Below are 27,065 nucleotides of genomic sequence, written 5' to 3'. Positions count from 1 at the left end.
GACCCGGGTGAGTACACAAACAACGCACCTCACATGGGGGGAACTGCAACCACAACCAAAATTACTAACAGGCACGCAACCACCACAAGCCATCGCATGACTCAACCACACTCCATGAGCAGGCACATGCCACTGCTGCCACCATGCCCCATGCACCCAGCTGGACAATGTCAAGTCACAGGCCACAGAAGACAACAACACATGACACGGTAACCCGGATGGCGGGAGGCTGGGCACCAAGAATCACATAGTGCGACTCCAAAGCAGACAACAATGCCCTCTGCCCATATGGCCTAGGTCACAGCCAGACAAACACTGTGTCCCAACACAGGAATGACTTGCCAGCAAATGGCGGACGCCTTGCATCAACACATGGGGGTGAAGGCACTGATTTGCACATGACAGCAGCTAATGAACAGCCAACATTGTGAAAGAGTGGCAGCACACACCACCACAGCAGCAGCGCACAGACACACAGCAGACAAAATGGGTGCCTGGAGATCAGAAACAAACTCACATCAACAGGCCAAGGGCCACTCAAAGATCTGCTAACAGTGTGTGCCCAGGAAGCTGGGCCAAGGTGACAGAGGGTGACACACGGAGGGAGGGAGAGGGGGACACAGAGGGAGGGAGAGGGGGACTGAGAGGGAGGGAGACGGACAGAGGGAGGAGGCTGACACACAGAGGGAGGGAGAGGGGGACAGAGAGGGAGGGAGAGGGGGACAGAGAGGGAGGGAGACACAGGAAGATGGACAGAGGGAGGAGGCTGACACACAGAGGGAGGGAGAGGGGGACAGAGAGGGAGGGAGAGGGGGACAGAGAGGGAGGGAGACACAGGAAGATGGACAGAGGGAGGAGGCTGACACACAGAGGGAGGGAGAGGGGGACAGAGAGGGAGGGAGAGGGGGACAGAGAGGGAGGGAGACACAGGAAGATGGACAGAGGGAGGAGGCTGACACACAGAGGGAGGGAGAGGGGGACAGAGAGGGAGGGAGAGGGGGACAGAGAGGAAGGGAGACACAGGAAGATGGACAGAGGGAGGAGGCTGACACACAGAGGGAGGGAGAGGGGGACAGAGAGGGAGGGAGAGGGGGACAGAGAGGGAGGGAGACACAGGAAGATGGACAGAGGGAGGAGGCTGACACACAGAGGGAGGGAGAGGGGGACAGAGAGGGAGGGAGAGGGGGACAGAGAAGGAGGGAGACACAGGGAGAGCAAATCAGTCCTTTGGTGTGTGGGAATGTCTGCTCGTCAGCAGGTGGACTGCGTGCATGTAGACAAGGGTGGCCAGTGCCAGAACCCCCCCTCTTCATCATGGCAAAACGCAGGGCCATGTCACAACCTGTACACGAGCACAAGGACAGCCACCTGCATCATATAAGTGTGTGGATCCACTCCATGTGCACATGTACAGTGCTACAAGGAAGGCGCAAATGCATGGCTCGCCACACATGCACACTCCACTGCTGACTGCAGTCACACTTGACGCAGCAAGTAAGACTGTGCCACACATAGTTAAAGGGGCCAAATTGGTGCCCAAGGGACACACCCATGCACAAGTGCACTGTGAGTGGAATGCAAGACAGATCCTAATTCCAAGAGGAAATGTGCCAACTTTGTAACGGATGAAACATGGATGTTGCATGGATCAAAATTAACATTTTCTCTCTCACACACAGGTCAACGTCGTGCTGCACCCCCCAACACTGGGGGGGAACACTCACAGGACCCGGATCTGCAGGAGACCGATCCCACCGGCAGCGACCACTCTCACCACTCTGCGGACGACCCCGACCGACCTGGCCCCTCTGGTGTCCAACCACCTGCAGCACCTGCGTCAGGTACAACCGTGCCAACCACCACCCCCACTCCTGCCACATCCCAGGAGACACCCAGGATCCCTGCCCCAACACCACAATGCAGCCAGGCCCGCCAGGAGGGACACGGTGTCCCGGGCACCCAGGAGGAGGCAGGCGACAACGCCAATGCCACCCCTCAGGGGTCCCGGAGACCCGATGTTCCCACAAGTGCAGGCCAGACGCAAGTGGGCAGGGGTGGTGGGAGTGGAGGACGGCGGAGGCGCGAGCCTGACCAGTTGGCTGGGGATCCGGTATTTTCCCATGTCCGTAACATCCTGGACTCATACCGGCAGGACACCACGGGCATGGCCCAGGTTGTGTCCGTCCTCGAGGGGATCAAGGTCCAGCAGGCCCAGCAACATGCAGAGCTAATAGCCTGTCTACAGGTACACCAACGGAGGATGGAGGACAGACAGGCTGAGCAAGTGACGGCGTCCCAGGGGATTCACGCTGAACTCCGTCGGATGGCCGACACCATGGCCGACCCTCCCTGTGCCAGAAGGCGGAGAACATCACCACCCACAGGGAGGGATCATGAGGAGGAGGAGGAAACATCCGACGGAGCATCCCAGACGTCGTCGTGGCCTGCTGCTGAGGTTCCCCGCAGGAAGCCGGGTCGTCCACGGAAAGGACCGTGAGGGTGGCTGCTACATCACCATCTCCCAGGACACCTGGCCTGGCACCTGGCCCACTGGAGCAACAGCATCACAGCATCAAGAGACATTCTCTGCCACATGGCCCTGCTGGTCACTGGCTGACCAATGTTGACAAAGACTGTGGCATGGACTCTGAGGATTTCAAATGGCAAGGACACCAACTCCCCTACTGAACTTTGGATTCCCTAATCCCGGAAAGCCCCTCACTTTGTCCCCCCCCCCCCCCAATAATAAATCACACTATTAAGAGTAGATGCCTGCTGCTAGCATTATTACATAACATGTGTCTTGTACAGTCTAAACATGCCTGAGTCATCTGTTCACTTCAACCATCCACACCCTGGGGCCTGAGTCTGGCACAGGACACATGGGTCACAGTTTATTAGGCAAGACAGACATGGAGCACCATACACACCCGTGATGGTCAGAACCAGCTGAGGGGGTGGCCGAACAACCGTGCTGACAGACACATTGAGTACAGCAACAGTCATGCGCAGAGGTCAGGGATCCTGGCCCGTGTCCTGGGGGGCACCCAGGTATGTGTAGACAGGTGGCAGAACCATGTCCTGCAAGCTTGAGTCCGGTGGATGCAGAGAATGGGGTCATGGACAACGTTGGATGCATGGGGATGGCACATGTCACAATACCCACACAGTCATGGACATCATGCCCAATACACAGTCTCAGCACACACACACAGCTTGCATCTTGCCACTCGACACATTGACACATAGCCACAATCAGGGAATACCATGCCAGACATGCAGGATGCACCGTGCCAACACACCAGCATTGACTGAGAAGAGGCACCTTGGAGGCATAGGGACACCTTTATTAGTCATGTTTTTGGGATTGCAGAGGCAACTTGAAGTACACATGAACACATCATGTGGAGTAACATGTGGATCCAACACTGGCACCCCCCTTCTGCAGCACAAATGCGTGATAGCCATGGAACTGGCACACAAGCGTCGGCTAACAGCTAAACACCCACAGCTGCTCACGGAGAGCCTGCCATACACCATACATCCGCTGATGTGGAAGTCCCACGCCATGTCAAGACAATGTTAACCGTATGTGTCCGAGGGCAGTGTCACACACATTGATGCCATCATCACAATCCACTATCCCATCACTGATGACTGACAACCAGGCAGCCCATCTATTCAGGTGTACCCAGCTGCATGTCGTGTCCCATGGGGATGCCACATGTCTGCAGAGGAACCAAACCCCGACCGGGGCAGTGTGCACACATCGTGAACAACTGCCACACCCAATACACCCCAGATGCATCCCTTACCCCATGGAGACTTCCAAACGTGTCCGTGCCTGTAACGCTGAGTCAGCCCACGATGTCATGTCCATGAGGAATAGCAGTGCCACAACAATGCAACCAGCAAACGGCATGCGCAGGTACCTGGGGAAGAGAGACACACAAGAAGTCAGCCACAAAAAGCACAGCCACTTGCATGTGCAGTTACTCGACACATGTATGGATGACAACATGCTAGGTCACAATTATGACTGGGGAAATACTACCATCACTGCCACCATCACTCCAGTGACACACCCACACACACCTCTGACCCACGTGCCATACATGCAGGTGGAGACACACATCACAACGCATGCCACACGGGGACCAATGCGTGCACACTCAGACCCTGGTACTCACCACTAAGCAAAGAAGTCGCGTATGAGCCGAGTCCGGATGTCCTCTTGCGGCTCCACATCCTCCACATCACTAGCCCCATTGCCAAGCCCTTCGTCCTCCACGGGTGGATGGTCCTCGTCATGTTGATTCAGGATGAGTGGCACAGCTCTTTCAACTGCCATGTTGTGCAGCATGCAGCAGACCATGAAGATCTTGCAGACCTTCGCCGGGGCATAAGGGAGTGCACCGCCGGTCTTGTGGAGGCACCGGAATCGGCTCTTCAGCATGCCAAACGTCCTCTCTATCACTCGCCTTGTCCGGCCATGGGCGGTGTTATAGCGGAGCTGGGCCGGCGTGATGGGGTTGCGGAGAGGTGTCAGCAGCCAAGGCATGTTGGGATAGCCAGCGTCCCCTACATGGGAAGCACATGGACATCGTTAGAACTGGTGTAGCGGTCGTGCTGGTCGGCTATACAAAATACAGGACAGACAGACTGTACCCACCAACAACACATGCCCGTTCGTTGCGCAGCTGCATCATCATATCAGGCATCCCGCTACGCCTCATGATGTAGGCATCGTGTGCTGATCCTGGGAAACGAGCACAGACATGTGAAATCACCATATTGGACAGACACACCACAAGGGCATTGATGGAGTGGTAGTGCTTCCGATTGCGGTACGCCACCTCCCGTGCGTGTGGTGGTACCAAACCTACATGTGTCCCATCTATGGACCCAATGACATGGGGCATCCCTCCCAGGGCATAGAATCCACGCTTGACCTCAGTCATCTGTTCAGGGGTTGGGAACTTGATGAAGTCATCCAGGTGAATCAACATGGCCTCCAAGAAATCATGCAGCACACCGCTGAACATGCTCTGGGACATGCCACCAACATGAGCTATGGTATTTTGGAAGGTACCCGTGGCCAGAAAATGTAGGGCAGCCATTACCTTCAGCTGGGGTGTCAGTGCCGTAGGATACCTGTGCTGCGGTTGCAGGTGTGGTGCCAGTCTCGCCGTCAGCTCCAGAATCAACGGTTGGGTGAAGCGGTAGAGCCGGATCCTGTCATTCTCCTGCATGGTAGCCAAGTCTGGAATTCTTCGGGCAACAGGAGGCGCTCTGCAGTAATTTGGAAGTGACAAGGAAGAGTGAGTGCACTACGAGAACAACTCATGTCTACTGAGCACATGTAAATCTGGCAATACACACATGCCACATAGGGAGTCAGGCATGTGCTACATGCCCAGGACACATATGGATGCAAGGTGACACTCCTTCCAAGACCCAGCTACACACGGTGATTGAGAACCTCCCCATGCCACGCCATGGAAATAGCTGTGTCCCAGTGCAAGTGCACTGCCCGACGCAAGACAGGAGTGACATACACCCACACATCAGCAGAAGTGTGATGCCGATTGCAGAGACTGGTAGCGGAACACTGGAGCCACAGGTCACATGACATTACACTAGTCCAGCCCACACACCTTGCCATGAAGGTGCACATGTCATGACTCACCACACATTCCTTGTGAGTTTGCTGACATGGCCTTGTCACGCTACTCCGTGTCCCATGCATACATGTGCACCTCACATCCGATAACACATGTGGCATGGTGTTGGGAACAGTGTGCAATGACAATCTACACACAGCCACATGTTGGTTGCTGCAACGGCTGCAGCTTTTGAGGGTGCTACAACATCAACCTGATGTAAATCCCGGACACATATATGACATAGTCACATTGTGCACTGTGGGTAGTGACAAGTCATGTGTCATGACCCCTGTACCGGGCATCATGGGACACTTCCGTGTGTTGGTGTCCGTGCCATGCCAGTGACGCTCACCCCAAGTGCGCAGTCCCACATGCACACATGTCAAAGGAGTCAAGGGCATGCCTGGCACACATTGCACCCTCACACAGTACACATGTACACATCTCATCATACATCTGGTGCCTTCTCCACTCAGGAGGCATGTTCCACATCACAGCCTGTGACACCTGTGCCCCACACATGTAGTAATGCACAGACGATGCCTTGATGTCCATTCCTGGACAAGTATGTCCATCCATGGACAAGTATGTCCGCCCTATTCCTACATGTGTGTCGCCTATCACCACAGTGATGTGTAAAAACCGCCGTACTGCTGCTGAGAGGGCCTGTGCATGTTCCCAAATCACTGTGGGAGTGCTGCCGTATGTGTACCCATCGTGATGGCGAGCGTACAGGCATTTGTACGGTCCGTAGCACTACGGGTACGCATACGCGTGCAGACCCATAGTGATAGTGAGCGTAGATGCGTGTGTATGGCCCTATCACTATGGGTCTGCACGCGTATGCGTACCCGTAGTGGTACGGACCGTACACTCGCATCTACGCTCACTATCACTATGGGTCTGCACGCGTATGCGTACCCGTAGTGGTACGGACCGTACACTCGCATCTACGCTCACTATCACTATGGGTCTGCACGCGTATGCGTACCCGTAGTGGTACGGACCGTACACTCGCATCTACGCTCACTGTCACTATGGGTCTGCACGCGTATGCGTACCCGTAGTGGTACGGACCGTACACTCGCATCTACGCTCACTATCACTATGGGTCTGCACGCGTATGCGTACCCGTAGTGGTACGGACCGTACACTCGCATCTACGCTCACTATCACTATGGGTCTGCACGCGTATGCGTACCCGTAGTGGTACGGACCGTACACTCGCATCTACGCTCACTATCACTATGGGTCTGCACGCGTATGCGTACCCGTAGTGGTACGGACCGTACACTCGCATCTACGCTCACTATCACTATGGGTCTGCACGCGTATGCGTACCCGTAGTGGTACGGACTGTACACTCGCATCTACGCTCACTATCACTATGGGTCTGCACGCGTATGCGTACCCGTAGTGGTACGGACCGTACACTCGCATCTACGCTCACTATCACTATGGGTCTGCACGCGTATGCGTACCCGTAGTGGTACGGACCGTACACTCGCATGTACGCTCACTATCACTAGGAGTACGCATACGCGTGCAGACCCATAGTGATATAGAGCGTACATGCGTGTGTACGGTCCGTAACACTACGGGTACGCATACGCGTGCAGACCCATAGTGATATAGAGCGTACATGCGTGTGTACGGTCCGTAACACTACGGGTACGCATACGCGTGCAGACCCATAGTGATGGAGAGCGTAGGCATGCATGTACGGGCCGTTGCCATGCATTTGGGGTGCCCTAGGGCCCCGAAACGCACCGTACCTGTGTGTGATGCTCCAAATTACATAGGGGACAAGTATTAAGGCCTACATGCATGCTGGTTGTCATGGAGACCAAGTTCAAAATTCGAAATTGTTCAGGAAGGTGCACAGCAGAAGTCAGTTGGAATTCTTCTACTTTGTTGTAATGTGTTTGTGGGGCTGACATCAATCTAAACACAAGGCCCCCCTTAGTATACTTTGAGGTCCAAGAGAAAGGGGGAAGGACTAAACAATAAGGGAAAAGCTCTTTCAGGACCTATATAATTTTGTTTGAGACTACAAGGAGTTCTCACCTGCCAACAGCGAAAGAATTAAACAGAAAGATACATATATTTATTAACAGTTTTTATTTATATTTTTTTAAATTTTTTAAGTATTCATTAAAAGGATTTCTCTATTGTTCTCATTGCTTGGTCACATATATATTCTCATTTGATAATATCCATGCGGATGTCAGGTAAGCCTTAGGATACATTTCGTCACTAAGACTGAATAGTTTGTGAGTCGTTACTTTGTAATCATCGAATAAGCGCTGGCAAATACTGCTATGGTTTGACACTAGGTACGCAGCATTTAAATTTTGTCAATAAGATATACCTAATATTTGGCATTAGATGTCTGCGGGATTAGTGGCGCCACGTAGAATCCCTTCCCATGAACTTCAGATCTGTGACGAATTTAGTTCGCAGACGCTAGATCGTATTTACCTGTTAAAATCCGGGTACTTTAAACAGGAACGAGCTTTTCGCTTCGGAATGTGCGTAGAATTTAACCACTAGTAGTATAAATTAAATAAAAGATTCATCTTTTTTTAATCAGAAAAGACAGGACTTGGGTAGTAACATACAGATGTGTTTCCTCTGTATAGAAGCCTAGCCTACCAACCGATTTTCGCAATCAGTAACGACAGGACCTGATTAGTTACAAACATGCGTGTCTTCTTTCTATAGACATCGAGATTACCAGCAAGAGTAAACCGATCGAACAAAATCAGAGCACCGCAATAAATATCTTAAGGATCCACTAGAAACCTCTATTCTGGGACGCTTGAAGCCCGCATAAGGGTAAGAGACTAGACACATTTGTGTAAATGCTGCACAGCTAAGCCAAACATCAGACTGACTATCTATATGGTGCAATCGATTTCATTCTATTTTCTGACACTCTCCATAGAACGTATTAAACCACATTTACATCTCGGACCCATTGGGACGCTGCGCTAAGATAGAAGTGGTAGCAATTTATCTGCACCTCTACATGTCCTCTATAATAGTGAAACTAAGAGTATCTTTGTAAAGGTAAGTATTTTCCTTTTACGTAGAGTATGTATAACATTGTAATTACTCAGAGCAAGTCAGAATATCAACTATAAACATTTTCTCAGCACAGACGCAGAATTTCCTAAAAAGCAGTTACCGAGCAAGACTGGTTTTTGTCAAAAATTACATTTTTCTGAATCAAATTATTAAGGTACTTTGTTGTTTATAAACCTTTTTCCTTTTCCTTTTTCTATTTACTATTGAATTTCACTTGTGTTTTTGGTGAAGGGGCTATTCTTTTAGTCACTCTAAAGATATAAGCTATATACATACAGAACCATTCTTTGCTGGTTTTTTGTTAAAATTGACGAGTTATCCTTGACCAAAAATTATAGTATGAAGTCTAAAGAAAAACTTTTCAAAATACATTACCTGCCTTATCTATAATTATAATTATTATATCTAACCCCTTACAGATTCCCCCACATCATTTAGGGCTTGTTGCCCCTCCTGTTGGTGGCCCTGAAGAAGGTGTCTTGTCACCGAAACGCGCGTAGGCCCCTTTCCATCCAGAGGAGAGGTCCCCAGAGACTCGATACCACCTGATATAACTGTATTTGCTGTTATTTCTTTGTCCTGGAGACTATGTTAAACAACCAAATGTTTAGTGCTATATTTTAATATGAGTATGACTGAGGTATGTGTGAGAGTATGATTTGTGTTTTTTTATATGATTAGCCACGGGATCATGTGTTAGGGTTTTTTGGATATTATCAAATGAGAATATATATGTGACCAAGCAATGAGAACAATAGAGAAATCCTTTTAATGAATACTTAAAAAATTTAAAAAAATATAAATAAAAACTGTTAATAAATATATGTATCTTTTTGTTTAATTCTTTCGCTGTTGGCAGGTGAGAACTCCTTGTAGTCTCAAACAAAATTATATAGGTCCTGAAAGAGCTTTTCCCTTATTGTTTAGTCCTTCCCCCTTTCTCTTGGACCTCAAAGTATACTAAGGGGGGCCTTGTGTTTAGATTTATTTCTTCCTCGGTTTTTACCGAAGGTTCATATATCACATTTAGTTCTTTGACTTCATACCGGTTACTATTCCAGCAGTTAGGATTTGTAGCCTTATTTCTTTAGTTGCTTATATGTTGAGCTCTTTTTTGACTTTTCAAGAACTAATATAATTTTTTCCCTTCTCTCCTCCCTGTCTGTTTTTCTAGATCTAACTCACGGGTGTTTTCAGCACTACAGAATGGAGGGGTTTAAAACATTTGGCTTCTCTGATGAACTCTTTTCTACTCTCATTGGACAAATAGCAGGTACCAACGGAGATGCCAGAGAAAAGATAGGTGATAATAGTGAGTGGATGAAATTGCAAAATCTACGCAAAAAAGCCAAAAGAATGGAATCGCACGCTCACTTTATGTTAGAGTACTTAAAAGCTGGAGCCATTCCCTCAGGTCTGAGAGTAAGAAATGTGCCAGCCCTGTTTGTTGAGGTACGCCAGTTCCTGGAGCGGTGGTCACACATTGCCAACCGCTGCTCCAGGGACTGGATGATCCTCATCATTGAAACAGTTAAAGAGATGATTCAGACACTTAACCAGGAGATCTTAGAACTTGAGGAAAAGCTTAAAAAGAACAACAGTGTAGAAGAGGCCAAAGACAAACTAGGTAAGATCAATCATGAACTCTCAGAATTCGAAGACTACCTTATTAAGAAAAAGACAGATAAGTTGAAGAAAGATCTCCGTTGGTTCACTCAAGAAAAGGCCTATCCCTACTTACAGAGTACGTTCTATCAAGGTGAGTCAATAGATTATGGAGTATATAATCCACAAAATACTAGACGTCCAAAGATTGTGAATTTTTCTGACACTAACTCATCGGACTCCGACCCTGAGGGTCCTAACACGAGTGAGTCAAATTACAGACAATTTTCAGGACAATTTCGCAATCCACATCAACAGGGTCAGTCACCTTTTTTACGGTCAGGGAGAGGCAGAGGACGAGTCAGATTCCAGAGATCAGAAAGGAATCACTATCCTCAAACAGAGCAAGTACATCCGCAACAATATATGAGGACACGGAACCACCAATATTGGAAGTCATAGATAAAGAAATCAAATCACATGACAATATTCCTATTTTTAATCTGTCTAAACATCTGCTATCTTCGGATGAGATTAACATTCTGAGTAAAGGGTTGTCATTCGTACCAAGCACCCAACCTGACATATTTAAGTTACATAGAGATCTTTTTTCTTTCTTTCGGAAAGTTAGACTGAAAAAATACATGATGGATGTAGTTCCATCAGAATCAGAAGTGAACTACTCAGGCTGTAAACCACCGTCAAAATTTACTCCATCCTTAGACATGGTGGGACCTGAAGTTACAATCTTCGAAAAATCAGTCCTTAAAGAAATTGAAAGAATTCTTAAGTATATCCCGTCTACCCATTCCAACCTAACGGTCTCGGAGAAAATTGCCCTCAATAACCTACAGAACAATGACTCCATCACCATTAAACCCTGCGACAAAGCAGGAGGTATAGTCGTCATGGATAGTGACATCTATAATGATAAAATGAAATCCATGCTATCGATTTCAGATCATTATTGTAGGGCTAATAGATCAGTCCTACCAGAATTAAAGAAACTGATTGAAAATTGCACAACTAGAGCATTCAGAGACGGCTATATATGTCAAAAAGAGCTGGACTTTTTAAATCAGACACATACAGTTGTCCCTGCTCTGTACGGAGTACCTAAGACGCATAAAAATGCAGACAATCCTCCCATGAGACCTATTGTCTCTTCTATCAATTCCTGCACAGAGCCTCTTTCAAAATATGTAGATACTTTCCTCTGTCCCCTTACCAAGCTGTATGCTTCCTATATTAAAGACACAGGACACATGATTACGACCATAGAGCACTTGCCGTTCAATCATAAGACTCAATATCTAGTTACACTAGATATTGAATCTCTGTATACAAACATCCCCCAAGATCTAGCTTTAGAAGCGGTGGCAGCGCTCCTTACTAGAACCCCGGGTAACAGACCGAACGGATTCATACTGGACTGCCTGGACATAGTACTCCATAACAATTTTTTTGAATTTGGAGAGACACTTTTCCATCAGATCAAAGGCACCAGTATGGGAGCTTCATGTGCTCCTAGTGTAGCGAATATCTATATGGGCGAATTCGAACTTAAGCACATTTTTAATGAAGTGGCCCCCTTTTACGAAAACATACAGGTATGGCACAGATTTATAGATGATATCTTTTTCATCTGGACAGGAAATGAACAAAATCTTCTAGAATATATTGAATGGCTTAACCTTAGCGACGTAAACCTTAAATTTACAGCTAAATACTCCACAGAAAAAGTGGAATTCCTAGACATCTGGATTATGGATTGTGGAGGCAAAATTGCAGTTAGCCTCTTTAGAAAACCAACTGCGAAAAACACAATTTTACAACATGGCAGCTTCCATCCCAGTTGTCAAAAGGACTCCATTCCTTTTGGAGAATTTTTAAGGATCAGGCGTAACTGTACCAACATAAGTGAGTTCAATATCCATGCAGAAGAACTCCATAAAAGACTCCTCGCTAGAGGATACCCCAGACGATTAGTGAGGCACTCAATGAAGCGTGCTAAGTATTACAACAGAGACGCCCTAATCTCTGGTAGACAAAAACCAGCTTTGGACAAAATCGTCTGCGTAATCAACCATTCTAGTCTGAACAATAAGATCCAGAAGGTGTTACACAGGAATTGGAAAATACTGAATGTCTGCGAAGAAGATAGTGCTCTAGCTCCCCCCATCGTAGCATTCAGAAGAAATACAAACCTTAGAGACAAATTGGTTCACAGCAGGCCACGACTACGACAAGGACAGCAGATGACTATTGATGGACTCCCTCCCATCCTAGGCAACCACAGATGTGGTAATTGCCATGCTTGCCCCTCAGCGATCACCACCCAAATCTGCAACTATGGCTCTAAAACAGCTAAATTGAAGAGCCACACTAATTGCAGAAGCAGTAACCTAGTCTACATGATATTGTGCCCTTGTGGACTAGGCTACATAGGAGAAACAAGCCGTGAGTTCAGAACAAGACTGTCCGAACACAAATCCGCAATCAAAACGGGAAAAAGACAAGCTCCAATGGTTAATCATTTCCTGGACCAACACCACTCTGAGATAGATCTTCGGTGGCTGATATTGGAGAAGATCACTCCAAAAGCGGGACGAGACACAGAGAAGATGAGGAAAGAACGAGAATCCTTTTGGATTTTCTATTTCGATACAGTACGACATGGGCTTAATGAGGAAATTATATGGCTAGTTACTTAATATGCCCACTAGACATATGGCTGAGCCACTAGCCTAATCTTCATTTACGCCATTGTATTTAATTCAACCTTATCGCATCCATATATTCTCTGAATAGTCCCTTAGTCCATGCCACACCAGCGGATGACTAATACAGTATAATAATCACATTTGTGTGTGGTTGTGTGTATATATAATGCCTATGTGGTGAGTAAAAATATCGATATTGAGATACTTATCCTTTTTCTAAAAAGCCTGAGGCAGATGACATTATACTCGTGTTGCCTTAGCATTTATATCTAAATTTAGAAAATATGAAATGTTTTACCAACCAATATCATCTGTTTGGCTGGTACACAAATATCTATAAAAACGAGACTATCGTTACTCGACATCTGCGAAGACTATATAACGACTATACTCGCTAAAAGCAGTTAATAGATGCAGCTAAACCATAGCCATTCACACACTACAAAATGGCTGCGCCAACATATCAGACCTTGTACTAGATTGCTGATATCTGTGCGGTGATCGCGTAATACATCGCGTGACCACTCACTAGGCCAATCACTCTTAGCTCCAATCGTAAAGCCCATGTGATTCATTGTCTGGCCAATCATCCGCCCAGTATTTCGTTTAAAACTGGCGCCAACACCATACACCCTGATTGTTCCTCGGAAGTTGACGTACCCGTGAGGTCCGTACTCTGCGGATGTCAGGTAAGCCTTAGGATACATTTCGTCACTAAGACTGAATAGTTTGTGAGTCGTTACTTTGTAATCATCGAATAAGCGCTGGCAAATACTGCTATGGTTTGACACTAGGTACGCAGCATTTAAATTTTGTCAATAAGATATACCTAATATTTGGCATTAGATGTCTGCGGGATTAGTGGCGCCACGTAGAATCCCTTCCCATGAACTTCAGATCTGTGACGAATTTAGTTCGCAGACGCTAGATCGTATTTACCTGTTAAAATCCGGGTACTTTAAACAGGAACGAGCTTTTCGCTTCGGAATGTGCGTAGAATTTAACCACTAGTAGTATAAATTAAATAAAAGATTCATCTTTTTTTTAATCAGAAAAGACAGGACTTGGGTAGTAACATACAGATGTGTTTCCTCTGTATAGAAGCCTAGCCTACCAACCGATTTTCGCAATCAGTAACGACAGGACCTGATTAGTTACAAACATGCGTGTCTTCTTTCTATAGACATCGAGATTACCAGCAAGAGTAAACCGATCGAACAAAATCAGAGCACCGCAATAAATATCTTAAGGATCCACTAGAAACCTCTATTCTGGGACGCTTGAAGCCCGCATAAGGGTAAGAGACTAGACACATTTGTGTAAATGCTGCACAGCTAAGCCAAACATCAGACTGACTATCTATATGGTGCAATCGATTTCATTCTATTTTCTGACACTCTCCATAGAACGTATTAAACCACATCTACATCTCGGACCCATTGGGACGCTGCGCTAAGATAGAAGTGGTAGCAATTTATCTGCACCTCTACATGTCCTCTATAATAGTGAAACTAAGAGTATCTTTGTAAAGGTAAGTATTTTCCTTTTACGTAGAGTATGTATAACATTGTAATTACTCAGAGCAAGTCAGAATATCAACTATAAACATTTTCTCAGCACAGACGCAGAATTTCCTAAAAAGCAGTTACCGAGCAAGACTGTTTTTTGTCAAAAATTACATTTTTCTGAATCAAATTATTAAGGTACTTTGTTGTTTATAAACCTTTTTCCTTTTCCTTTTTCTATTTACTATTGAATTTCACTTGTGTTTTTGGTGAAGGGGCTATTCTTTTAGTCACTCTAAAGATATAAGCTATATACATACAGAACCATTCTTTGCTGGTTTTTTGTTAAAATTGACGAGTTATCCTTGACCAAAAATTATAGTATGAAGTCTAAAGAAAAACTTTTCAAAATACATTACCTGCCTTATCTATAATTATAATTATTATATCTAACCCCTTACAGATTCCCCCACATCATTTAGGGCTTGTTGCCCCTCCTGTTGGTGGCCCTGAAGAAGGTGTCTTGTCACCGAAACGCGCGTAGGCCCCTTTCCATCCAGAGGAGAGGTCCCCAGAGACTCGATACCACCTGATATAACTGTATTTGCTGTTATTTCTTTGTCCTGGAGACTATGTTAAACAACCAAATGTTTAGTGCTATATTTTAATATGAGTATGACTGAGGTATGTGTGAGAGTATGATTTGTGTTTTTTTATATGATTAGCCACGGGATCATGTGTTAGGGTTTTTTGGATATTATCAAATGAGAATATATATGTGACCAAGCAATGAGAACAATAGAGAAATCCTTTTAATGAATACTTAAAAATTTAAAAAAATATAAATAAAAACTGTTAATAAATATATGTATCTTTCTGTTTAATTCTTTCGCTGTTGGCAGGTGAGAACTCCTTGTAGTCTCAAACAAAATTATATAGGTCCTGAAAGAGCTTTTCCCTTATTGTGGGGCTGACATCATGCAGGAGAATGAAACCGATAGAGAACCCACAGACTGCTAGGTTTGAAGGGATTGGTGGAAACATAGGATGCAAATGTGAGTGACCAATCACTCTGTACTCCTGTGCATGAGACTGGGCAGAAGGGCACATATAAGGCAGCCAGGTCCCATGAGGGAGCACTTGCCTGCACATCTTTGCATTCGTCGACCCAGCTGCTGCTACTGATTCCCTGGAACCATGTCAAGGGCTGTGGAGAGGACACAGCCATTCACCCTGGAGGAGAACATGGCTCTGCTGGATGTGATCCTCCCACAGTACTCCATGCTGTATGGGCGACCAGGGTATCAGGTGAGTGCATAGGCCACTGCCACAGACTGTCCCTATGTTGTGACTGTGACTTCTGCCATTGCGTCCAGGTGTAACACACATGCCATGTACTGTCGGGAGGGTCCCAGGGGGGGGTGCCTGATGTCTCCCAGCAGTGCCCTGAGACAGGAGGGGTGGGGGCCTATCACTCACAGCAGTGCCCTGAGACAGGAGGGGTGGGGGCCTATCACTCACAGCAGTGCCCTGAGACAGGAGGGGTGGGGGCCTATCACTCACAGCAGTGCCCTGAGACAGGAGGGGTGGGGGCCTATCACTCACAGCAGTGCCCTGAGACAGGAGGGGTGGGGGCCTATCACTCACAGCAGTGCCCTGAGACAGGAGGGGTGGGGGCCTATCACTCACAGCAGTGCCCTGAGACTGGAGGGGTGGGGGCCTATCACTCCCAGCAGTGCCCTGAGACAGGAGGGGTGGGGGCCTATCACTCACAGCAGTGCCCTGAGACAGGAGGGGTGGGGGCCTATCACTCACAGCAGTGCCCTGAGACAGGAGGGGTGGGGGCCTATCACTCACAGCAGTGCCCTGAGACAGGAGGGGTGGGGGGCCTATCACTCACAGCAGTGCCCTGAGACAGGAGGGGTGGGTGTGATGCACAGTGTGAGCCTTGATCATTGATTGTGACATTGCCATCATTCCACCTGTGTACCCACTGTGGCACGTACTGCTTTTTCCCTCACCAGGGGATGATGTCCCTATGACAAAGGTGCAATGCGTTGGCTGCATGACATGCCTTGTTGTAACCAGCTAATTTGTACCCATATGTCTCTCTGTGACATGTGGCTGGTGTATTGATGTGGTGTCACTTGTTCCTCCTCACAGGTAGGCGCCACTGCCAAGGAGCAGATCTGGCTGACCGCCGTCAGTGCCGTGAGGGGTGTGGATGGTCGGAGGCGGAGCCTGCCCCAGGTGAGAAAACGCTGGCAGGATATCCGGTGCTGGACGCGGAGGATTGCACGGCTCCTGCTGGGGGACTCACCTGAGAGCCACAAGAACCGCGGCCGCCGCCGTCTGAGCCACCTCCACAGGCGTGTGCTGCCGGTGGTCTTTCCAGACCTGGAGAGGCGCTTACAGGCGATGCAGCAGCCGGAAGGGGGTAGGTACATGTGTGTTCGTTGTGTGTCACCGGCATTTGTAAGGGCACAGTAGCATGAATTAACTGGCAGGGTTTAAAGGTGCTGTGCAGATCCTGTTTGCCCCAGTATAGCGCTGCGCCCCTGCTACCCTTCCCCTCCTTGCAATGTGTTCCCTGGTCTGTGTGTAGTCACTCCTTCACAAGGTGATGTAGGCTGGCGCTTTGTCCACGAGAACAATGACTGTAGCATCATGTGTGGGGGTGGTGTGTAACAGGTTGTGGGACCTTGCCTGTGCACTGTCAAGTTCACTGCTTGTGGGTTCCATGTCAGTTGGCACTGATGCTGACTCCAGACATGGGAGTTGGTCTCTCATGTGTCATGCCTTACAGCGCGCATGTCCTATGTAGTGGCCTGTGACATGATGTGCATGAGTGTGCGATACACATAGTGCAGGGATGGTGACGTGTGTTGCAGTCATTACCATTCAGTAGCATGTAGTTGCGTGCCCACTACTGTCCCCTGGGGCACCTTTTCCTCAGTGGTGTATGTGTCATCATAAACGTGGCCAATCTCAGTGTCTACAGCGTAGGTTGTGCTCTGTGCCATTGTCCCCTGTCACCATGTATATAGACGTGCTATTTTGTACAGGTGTCCACTGTGCAGCCTGACCTGATTGTCCTTCTTCATACTCACAGTTGCCAGTGCCTGTGTGTCTTGTTATACTCATCTGAGGATGGGCACTGGTACCTCATTATTTGTACAGGCGCACCTTGGCTGTTTGGCGTCCAATCTTGCTTTTTGCCTGCCCCTGTGTGTATCACCCAGACTATGAGATGTTGGTGCCACCTGTGTCTCAACAATTTGCCTCGTGTAGGGTCTTGTTGGGGCGGGCAATGCCTATGTGTCAAATCCTGATTTCCACTTGCTGGGTCTGGGCAGTGTGTGATGTGTCTGGACACACACGCAATGTGCAGTGACCGAGTCATGTTGGGCATGTTTTCAGCATTACCTATGCAGCATGTGTCTCAAGTTCATGGATATGGTCCCTGGTCATCGGTATTTTCGCCAACGCTGTGTGGTGCAGATGCAGTGCTGGATTGTCCCCAGGGCCTGGGTGCTATGTCAGACTCCTTTTCCTGTGTTTAGCTATTGTCTCATGCTCTCCATGGTATTTCAGTGGCATGGTGGCTCAACCAACTGTGTGTTTCATGCCCTACATCGGTACCCTGTTCAGTAGATGTTAGGGATCTTCCTTTTCAGGCTATGCAATGTTACCTATGTAGATTGGACTCATGTGACAGATGTGTACAGCTGTCTGATTAATTTATGTCTCTCCACCCTGCCCACAGCATCGTCGGGGGACACAGAGGGAGACATGGACACAGACCAGGCGGAGCGACCGAGCACCAGTGCCAGCCGTGACATCGGGGCTGGCACATCGAGTGGGACAGAGGTGGAGGATAGTGCGGCCGAGGACCTGTCGACTGGCACATCAGACTACGAAGCTGACAGGTCCGAGGAGGATGTCTCCGAGTGGGCGGAGGCTGCACCAGCAGCTGACAGCGGAACAACACCTCGCACCGCCCCCTCAGTTTCCACCAGCCGCCTCCCACTTGCTCGTGTCCCTTCCCAGCGTGCCCGGTCACAGCATGTCTCCTTCCTGCCAGGCACCGCACCCCCTGCCCCTGTCTCCACTGCTGCCGCCAATGCAGAGTCTGTGGACATCCAGCGGCAACTGCAGGTTGGTCAGGCTGCGATCCTTAATGTCCTCCATGCCCACGGCAAAACCCTCACCAACATCGAGGCTTTCTTGGAGGGCATTCATTCATCGCAGGCTGACCAACGCAACTTGCTGAGGTCCATCGACTCCACACTGACTGCAGCAGTGGGTCTCCTGCAGCGCGACCTCCGCCCACCTACCCCTGCCCCATCCACACTTCCCACTCCCATGCCTGTCCCACGTACACCCAGACGTCGGCATGCACCCACATCAACGGACACGGGCACCACACCAGCAGGGAAGGTCCACCGCACTCCTCCTGACACGCACACACAGGGTGAGGTAGGCACACCCACTGGGTCGGGGGGCAAACGTGTGACACGCAGCCATAGTGGGAGTCCGCATTCCACCCAGTCCACTCCCTCCAAATCCCCTCCCCTCAGCTCTCCTGGCCACATCTCCCCCAAGGACTCCTTCATGGCCGCTCTGTCCCTGAGCCCCACAGTTACACCACCACGCAAGCGGTCAAGGAGGTCCCCGGTCAGGGTGGTTGAGTCTCCCCCCCTGTCTCCACCCTCCCCCGGTGGCGCTGCGACCCATCCCTCTGACCCCCCCCCCTCCTTGGGGCCTGAGGTCCCTTCGGGTGCAGGGGACTCCCTGGAGGACCTTGCAAAGGTGTGTAGTGCCATCCTGGCCTCCGCCTTTGGCACTGACCCACCCCCTGTGGTGGAGTCCTCCATCCCTGCACCCACAACGCCGCCCCTTTGCCCTGATGTCCCTGCGGTGCCTGTTGCTTCCCCCCCCCCTGATGCCCTCACCAGTGTGGAAGACGATGCCATTTGACTGTGCAGGCAAGGTAGGGGACACGCATCCCACTGTGTCCCCCATCCAGCTGAGAATCATTGACTGCCCTATGGGCTTTGTGAAGATTGAACTGCCTGCGATACACGGACATTGTGCTCATGCTGAATAAAGCTTAATTTTGTTTTCATTATCACACTACTGCTATGCTGGTATTGGTGTTGGTGGGGCTGCTACATGGTTTTTGGTGGTGTGTAAGGGTTTGGGTGTGTGGGATATGTAGTAGTGTACTGCTCATTGGTGGGACCCTGGGATCTGTGTGCCATCACAAGGTGTTGGCTAACTTTCTTTGTTCATGTAAGCAGTTACTGCATGGTGCACTTGTCCCATGGTGTATTCCTTCCTCTGTGTACCCAGCTTTCTTCCCTGCAGGGTGTTCCCAATGTTTAGCGCAGAGCTGTGTCTACATGAGCTGTGTGTGTGACGGAGCCCTTCTACTTTGGCCATGCATGCAGGGCCATGTCTCCACCTGCAACAATCGTGGCATCCTTGATGATCACTGTACTTGTGTGTGGAGTCTGTTGACATGAGTTCATGGGGACATGTTCCCTTGTAGCCAGTATGCATGTGGATAATTCTGGCCTCACACACATGTGTTACACCCCTCCTGTCTCAGGGCACTGGTGGGAGGACTCCACACCCACCCCTCCTGTCTCAGGGCACTGCTGGGAGTGATAGGCACCCACCCCTCCTGTCTCAGGGCACTGCTGGGAGTGATAGGCACCCACCCCTCCTGTCTCAGGGCACTGCTGGGAGTGATAGGCAACCACCCCTCCTGTCTCAGAGCACTGCTGGGAGGACTCTGCACACACCCCTCCTGTCTCAGGGCACTGCTGGGAGTGATAGGCACCCACCCCTCCTGTCTCAGGGCACTGCTGGGAGGACTCTGCACACACCCCTCCTGTCTCAGGGCACTGCTGGGAGGACTCCACACCCACCCCTCCTGTCTCTGGGCACAGCTGGGAGGACTCCACACCCACCCCTCCTGTCTCAGGGCACTGCTGGGAGTGATAGGCACCCACCCCTCCTGTCTCAGGGCACTGCTGGGAGTGATAGGCAACCACCCCTCCTGTCTCAGGGCACTGCTGGGTGGACTCTGCACACACACCTCCGATTTCAGTATATGTACGCTTGGCACATACACGGTGGGGGTACGCTCAATGCATTCGAGGTGAGGGTACGAGTCTACTTACACTGGTGTGGTGGGGGTACGCTCCATGCATACGCGGGTGAGGGTACGGGTCGAACTTACACTGTTGGGGTGGGGGTACGCTCCGTACGTCCGCGGGTGGGGGTACTGGTCGTACTTACACTGTTGGCATGGGGGGTACGCTCCTTGCATACGCGGGTGGGGGTACGGGTCGTACTTACGCTGTTGGGCTGGGGGGTACGCTCCTTGCATACGTGGGTGGGGGTACGGGTCGTACTTACACTGTTGGGCTGGGGGGTACGCTCCTTGCATTCACGGGTGGGGGTACGGGTCGTACTTACACTGTTGGGCTGGGGGGTACGCTCCTTGCATCCGCGGGTGGGGGTACGGGTCGTACTTACGCTGTTGGGCTGGGGGGTACGCTCCTTGCATTCGCGGGTGGGGGTACGGGTCGTACTTACGCTGTTGGGCTGGGGGGTACGCTCCTTGCATTCGCGGGTGGGGGTACGGGTCGTACTTACACTGTTGGGCTGGGGGGTACGCTCCTTGCATTCGCGGGTGAGGGTACGGGTTGAACTTACGCTGTTGGGCTGGGGGGTACGCTCCTTGCATTCGCGGGTGGGGGTACGGGTCGTACTTACACTGTTGGGGTGGGGGTACGGTCCGTGAGTCCGCGGGTGGGGGTTCGAGTCGTACTTACACTGTTGGCATGGGGGGTACGCTCCATGCATACGCGGGTGAGGGTACGGGTCGAACTTACATTGTTGGGGTGGGGGTACGGTCCGTGAGTCCGCGGGTGGGGGTTCGAGTCGTACTTACACTGTTGGCATGGGGGTACGCTCCATGCATACGCGGGTGAGGGTACGGGTCGAACTTACACTGTTGGGGTGGGGGTACGCTCCGTACGTCCGCGGGTGGGGGTACGGGTCGTACTAACACTGTTGGCATGGGGGGTACGCTCCTTGCATACGCGGGTGGGGGTACGGGTCGTACTTACACTGTTGGGCTGGGGGTACGCTCCTTGCATACGCGGGTGAGGGTTCGCATCGTACTTGCACTGTTGGCATGGGGGTACGCTCCATGCATACGCGGGTGGGGGTACGGGTCGTACTTACACTGTTGGGCTGGGGGTACGCTCCTTGCATACGGGGTGGGGGTAGGGTCTGTACATATCCGTCCCCACGCTATGTGATGTTTGTGCGGCCCGTACCCAGGCCTTTGCCACGTGGGTGCGATCCGTCCCGCCATTGTTGGGGTGACGTGTGTGGGCGTGGTCCGACTCGTACCCACGCTCTTCAGGCGTGGGTATGGGACGTACCTGTCTGGTTGTGTTGCCGGTTCGCGTGGTGACGGACTTCCGTTGTGGCGGTCGCTGGCTTATCAGGACACGCCCCCACCCCCTCGTGGTGACCAGGGCATGGGAGTCAGGTATGTCCAGCCCATGTGTGGTGTGTGACTTATGTGGTTGTTTTGTGGCCTGCCCTGGTCGTGCCACCCCCACCCCACCCCACTTTCCCCCCTCCCTTAGTTATTCTGACCTTCTGCGGCGTCTGCGTCGTAACCTGTAGAGGAGGTGTACTGCTATGAGGGCAGGGATGACTCGTAGGTTCGGGTCCATGTCTGTCCGTCGCGTACTGGTACTCCTTGCTCGCGTCGTCCTGTCGCGTACGGGTCCTCCTTGATCGCGTCGTCCTGTCGCGTACGGGTCCTCCTTGGTGGCGTCGTCCTGTGTGTCCGTCACGTACTGGTCCTCCTTGTTCGCGTCGTCGTCTGTCCGTCGCGTACTGGTGGTCCTTGTTTGCGTCGTCCTGATTTCCCGGCAGTTTTTGGCTGCCGCAAAATATTCACCGTGCGGGGTGACGTCGGTGCGAATCGTGATTCCTGGGTCGTGAATGGCTGGCTGCGAGCGTCCCGACGTCAGGTCGGCGCTTTCCCGGGTCGCATTGGTAGGTGTTTTTTTGTTCGGTCGGGCTTTTTTACGATTCGTACGGTAATGGTGTACCCGTGCGGATCGTAATTCCTTGTTTGTGCTCCGTCCGACGGTTCGTACCCGGTTTTTGCAGGATCGTGATCGGCACCTAACTATCCGTAATACAACCCATGCCATATATTTCAAGAGACCGAGTCTGCACCATTTAATATATGCCTTAACCAACAGGGTAGCAACCCATAGAAAGAGGGCGTACGGCATTCTCAATAACTCTTTGAGGCGAGAGAGATACAACACTGTTATTATCACCAGTCAGTCCTCTACTCGTATCACCAGTAACACAAACCATTCTGTTGGCGATGCATTTTGCGCACCACTGCTCGCATTAGATCACTGTGAGAACCCTGTCAGAGCAGGCTTTAGTTCCAGCTGTTGTTCATGTCCACACACCCCGTCTATGCCCGATACATGGTAATTCGTGTTTACGAAGGAACCACGTTGCGTTATAGCAGTGTGTCTCCTCTTTTCCTCAGTTGCCTCTCACGTTTGGCTCTCGGCTTTTTGAATCAGCCACCCCCCGGTGCCTTACGATATGCTGATATTCACTTGTGCACACATTCTCGTTTGAAGTATCAACGTTATCAGATACGATTGGTTCCCTTACCTACTATGATCAAGTACACCTTTCCAATATGGCCGCTCAGTTTCACCACTGTACTGGTTGCCCTACGCCCGGCACACGTGTATGACGCTGACACTTTCCCGCTAAACCAATTATCTGTCCTATATTTAACGGGAGCCGTTCCACGTCACTGTGTCCAGCATCCGTGGATGTCGGGTAGGTCGTCCCGCACACCAAGGAAGAGCACGAAGTAAGTCTTTCCCTTTCCCGCTGCTGCCAACCAGAAGAAGCACCAAGGTAACACTTTCGGAGTTACTGTCCCCAGTAACCCCGCTCTGTCTTCTTCCTTTTTATTTTATTATCTAGCTGCCTCTACCTTCCTACGGCATTGCTGAGGAGGCTCATCCTTCATTGAGGGAGGGTACGAATTTTTCATTTCTTAACTATTGCATTACTGTTGCATTTTCGCATGTTTAACGTATGTTTAGGAAGGGTCACGCCATGGGTTCTTCAATTTACTCTCACACCCAGTGCGGTAGTTTTCACTCCCCCATGCTCTTGACACGCCCCTCCCACGATGCCGGGAGGTTCGCTTGTGTCATCTAGCGCCGAGATACCATGCGACCACTCGCACTTGGCGCTCACTAGGGGATGCTCATATTTTAACTTCGTCCTTCACGAGATACCTGTACCTTCACTTGTATTATTACTATGCACCTTTATTTCTAATCGTATCGGATGTTCACCACGACTGTTTAATCAGTACAGTTCACTTTGATTGCCGCTGAGTATCTCGTACACAACTAATTTCACCAGCATTACTTTGTTGACCCTAGGACAACACTGATTTTACTCTCGCTACTAGTATGTGTCGAGCACGTTCTTTAAAGAGGATGCCTTAGTAGCACCATACTAATTACGCTTGTGCATGCTTCCAGTTAGCACCCCGCACAGGTGCACTGGCACACATGCGTCTAGCACATTTATGAGTTAGCACTACTCCATGGATGTGTGATGATGATCTTTCTCTTTTTCTACCCCCCCTCCCTCCCTTGTTTTTGTCTCCTTTAGGCCAAGAATATGGTACACGCATAATTACGTGTCCCAATTACAGTACTTATGTATCATATCCTATAAGAAGGACACATGGGAATATAGGGCGTCTTTTCCCCATTCCCATATCTACATTCCTTTTCATTGGTCCTTATGAAGCACTCTAGGATCCATTAGGGACCATTATTCAGCGCAAAACATGTCGACCCCATTGTACACTTAAACACTTTTCGATACTCACCACACAGGTTGAGAGCAGTGGGATCTTATTTGTTTAGTTTCCCCTCTCATTTTAGCATTATTTTTACGTCTCCATCCCTGTGATATTTTTATCCTGACTCAAAGGACTTTTCAATAAACTGTTTCTGTCCTTTGGATCTTTTTATCTTTCACTCATCACCACCTTCTGACCCACACACCCCCATGCACAAATGCGGCAACTCCTAAAAGATCTCCACCAGACAGCCCCTTAAAACGGGCCTGTGAGGGACTGCAGCGCCACCCCCACGAGGAGCACCTGCCCAATGATGATGCTATACACTCGCAAGGGTGTGTGAGGGCACCACAAGATTTACACAGGAGTACTCTTTCTCTCCTCTTGGCACACTCAAGTCTACTTGGAGACACTGTACACTGATTACAGCCGATTTGGCTGTTATATATTACCCCCTTTTCCTTAGGAACTGATACCACCTACATTGTTGTTGCACTGAAACCTATGTCTACATTGGATCTTAAGGTATTTCTCAAAAATAGGGGTCCTGCTCTGAGTATCGAATTCGATATACCCTTTTGCCCATCAAATCTTAAATACACAATACTATGCTCTTCCTGCAGTTCTAATATAATGCAATCTGAGATGGAGCATAGCCATTATATATGATGTTTAATACATTTAATTAGATTGCAAATGTTACGAAGATGTATCAAAGGAGAGTGAGAGAGAATAAGTAACAAAGAGCGAATTTGCAACTTATGTTCAAATGGAATTCAAGATTTTGACCAAGTCGTTTTTATATGCCCTGTACTGCATAATTTACATATTAGGGGGCTTATTTACAAGCCCCTTGCACCACTTTTGCGTCACTTTTAACATGGGAAAAGTGACGCAAAAGTGGTGCAGGGGCTGTAAATCTGCCCCTGATTATTAAAGCCGTTATTTATTTATAATGGTATTTTATTTGTAGAAAAAACATGTGCACTTTTATATAATCCAAGTAATGAGATAGCCTGTCTTAAAATATTTTTTGTTTTGTAGTTTCTTAAACTTTTATTGATCATAGATCGATTTGTAATTTATTCTCTTTCCTGTTGATGAGAAGCATTAATTAGCTAAATGATATCCCTATATTAGTGATTCTTTTCCTCAATTTATGGAACCGTGTAAGGATCAACGGTAATGTATTGGAAATTGTCATTATCTGGAGGTAAAACATGTTATAATATAAAAAGAAGATCACCAATGTATGGGGGAGAGAAGTATGTTTTAACAAAGTATTGTCATCCCAAAAATGGGACAAAGACAGTCAAGGTTATGTCTGTCTTTCTGTCTGTCATACCTTTAGATGATATGATGTATTTGCTTCACGAGTTTGGAAGAATATATTACAAAAATTCAGGAGGGGATGGACAGTCAATTCATGAAGTCGAGTTCACAAAATCCATTTGACTTCCTTAAGAATAGTATGCCTTATGGGCTGGCTCTTTAATTAGTCATCCAACCGGGTTAACCCTCCCCCACCCTCCGCAGTTTGACAAAATCTGCATATTTTCAACTTCACATGATCTAGAAAGTAGGAGGCATTTTATTCCACCAGCCAGCCTAATGCAAAATAATATCACCAAGAATCAATACAAGTTCATAGTTTTGGCAGAACTTCCAGACAGAGTACACTTTTGTTTCTCTGCTTGATGTGGTACTGTCAGACTTATGTGTCTCACGAGAGATTTGATCATTGCTTAAGGCTGCTTCCTCTGAAGACCAAAATATGTATTTAGTAGTGTTATAATTAAGGCTCCCTGTTTTCCGTTTTTACTGATTTTTACAGATAAATACAGACAGAAAACATTTGGGGGCCGATTACGATCCTGGAAAAACCCGGTACAAACCGTGGGTCGGAGCTTTTTCTCCGTCCGACTCGTACCGGGTTGTAAAACTTTACAAACATGTAATTACGATTCGTACGGAAACACCATTCCCGTACGATTCGGAAAAAAGACCAACCGACAGAAAAATACATACAAATGTGATCCGGGACACCGCGGACGTGACGTCCGGACGGAGTTAGGCATGTTTTTACGTACCAGCAATTACGATTCGCACCGACTGCAGTCCGGATGGGAAAATTTTTACAGCACCTAAAAAGTGCCGGAAAAGCTAAGTACGCAGCGATGCGAGCTGATTAGGGGGCCCGGTACGCGCCGTACCCCTCCCCCCGCCCCCCGTATGTACGGAGCGTACCCCCGTACCCCCCAGCCCCCGTATGTACGGAGCGTACCCCCGTACCCCCCAGCCCCCCGTATGTACGGAGCGTACCCCCCAGCCCCCCGTATGTACGGAGCATACCCCCACCCCCGTATGTACGGTGTGGACCCCCAGCGCTATGCGCTGGGGGTCCGCACCGTACATATGGGGGTGGGGGTACGCTCCGTACATACGGGGGGCTGGGGGGTACGGGGGTACGCTCCGTACATATGGGGGGCTGGGGGGTACGCTCCGTACA

Source organism: Triturus cristatus, chromosome 6 (genome assembly GCF_964204655.1).
Source record: "Triturus cristatus chromosome 6, aTriCri1.1, whole genome shotgun sequence".
In the NCBI taxonomy this organism is placed as follows: domain Eukaryota; kingdom Metazoa; phylum Chordata; class Amphibia; order Caudata; family Salamandridae; genus Triturus; species Triturus cristatus.
Note: the sequence above shows the minus strand (reverse complement) of the source record.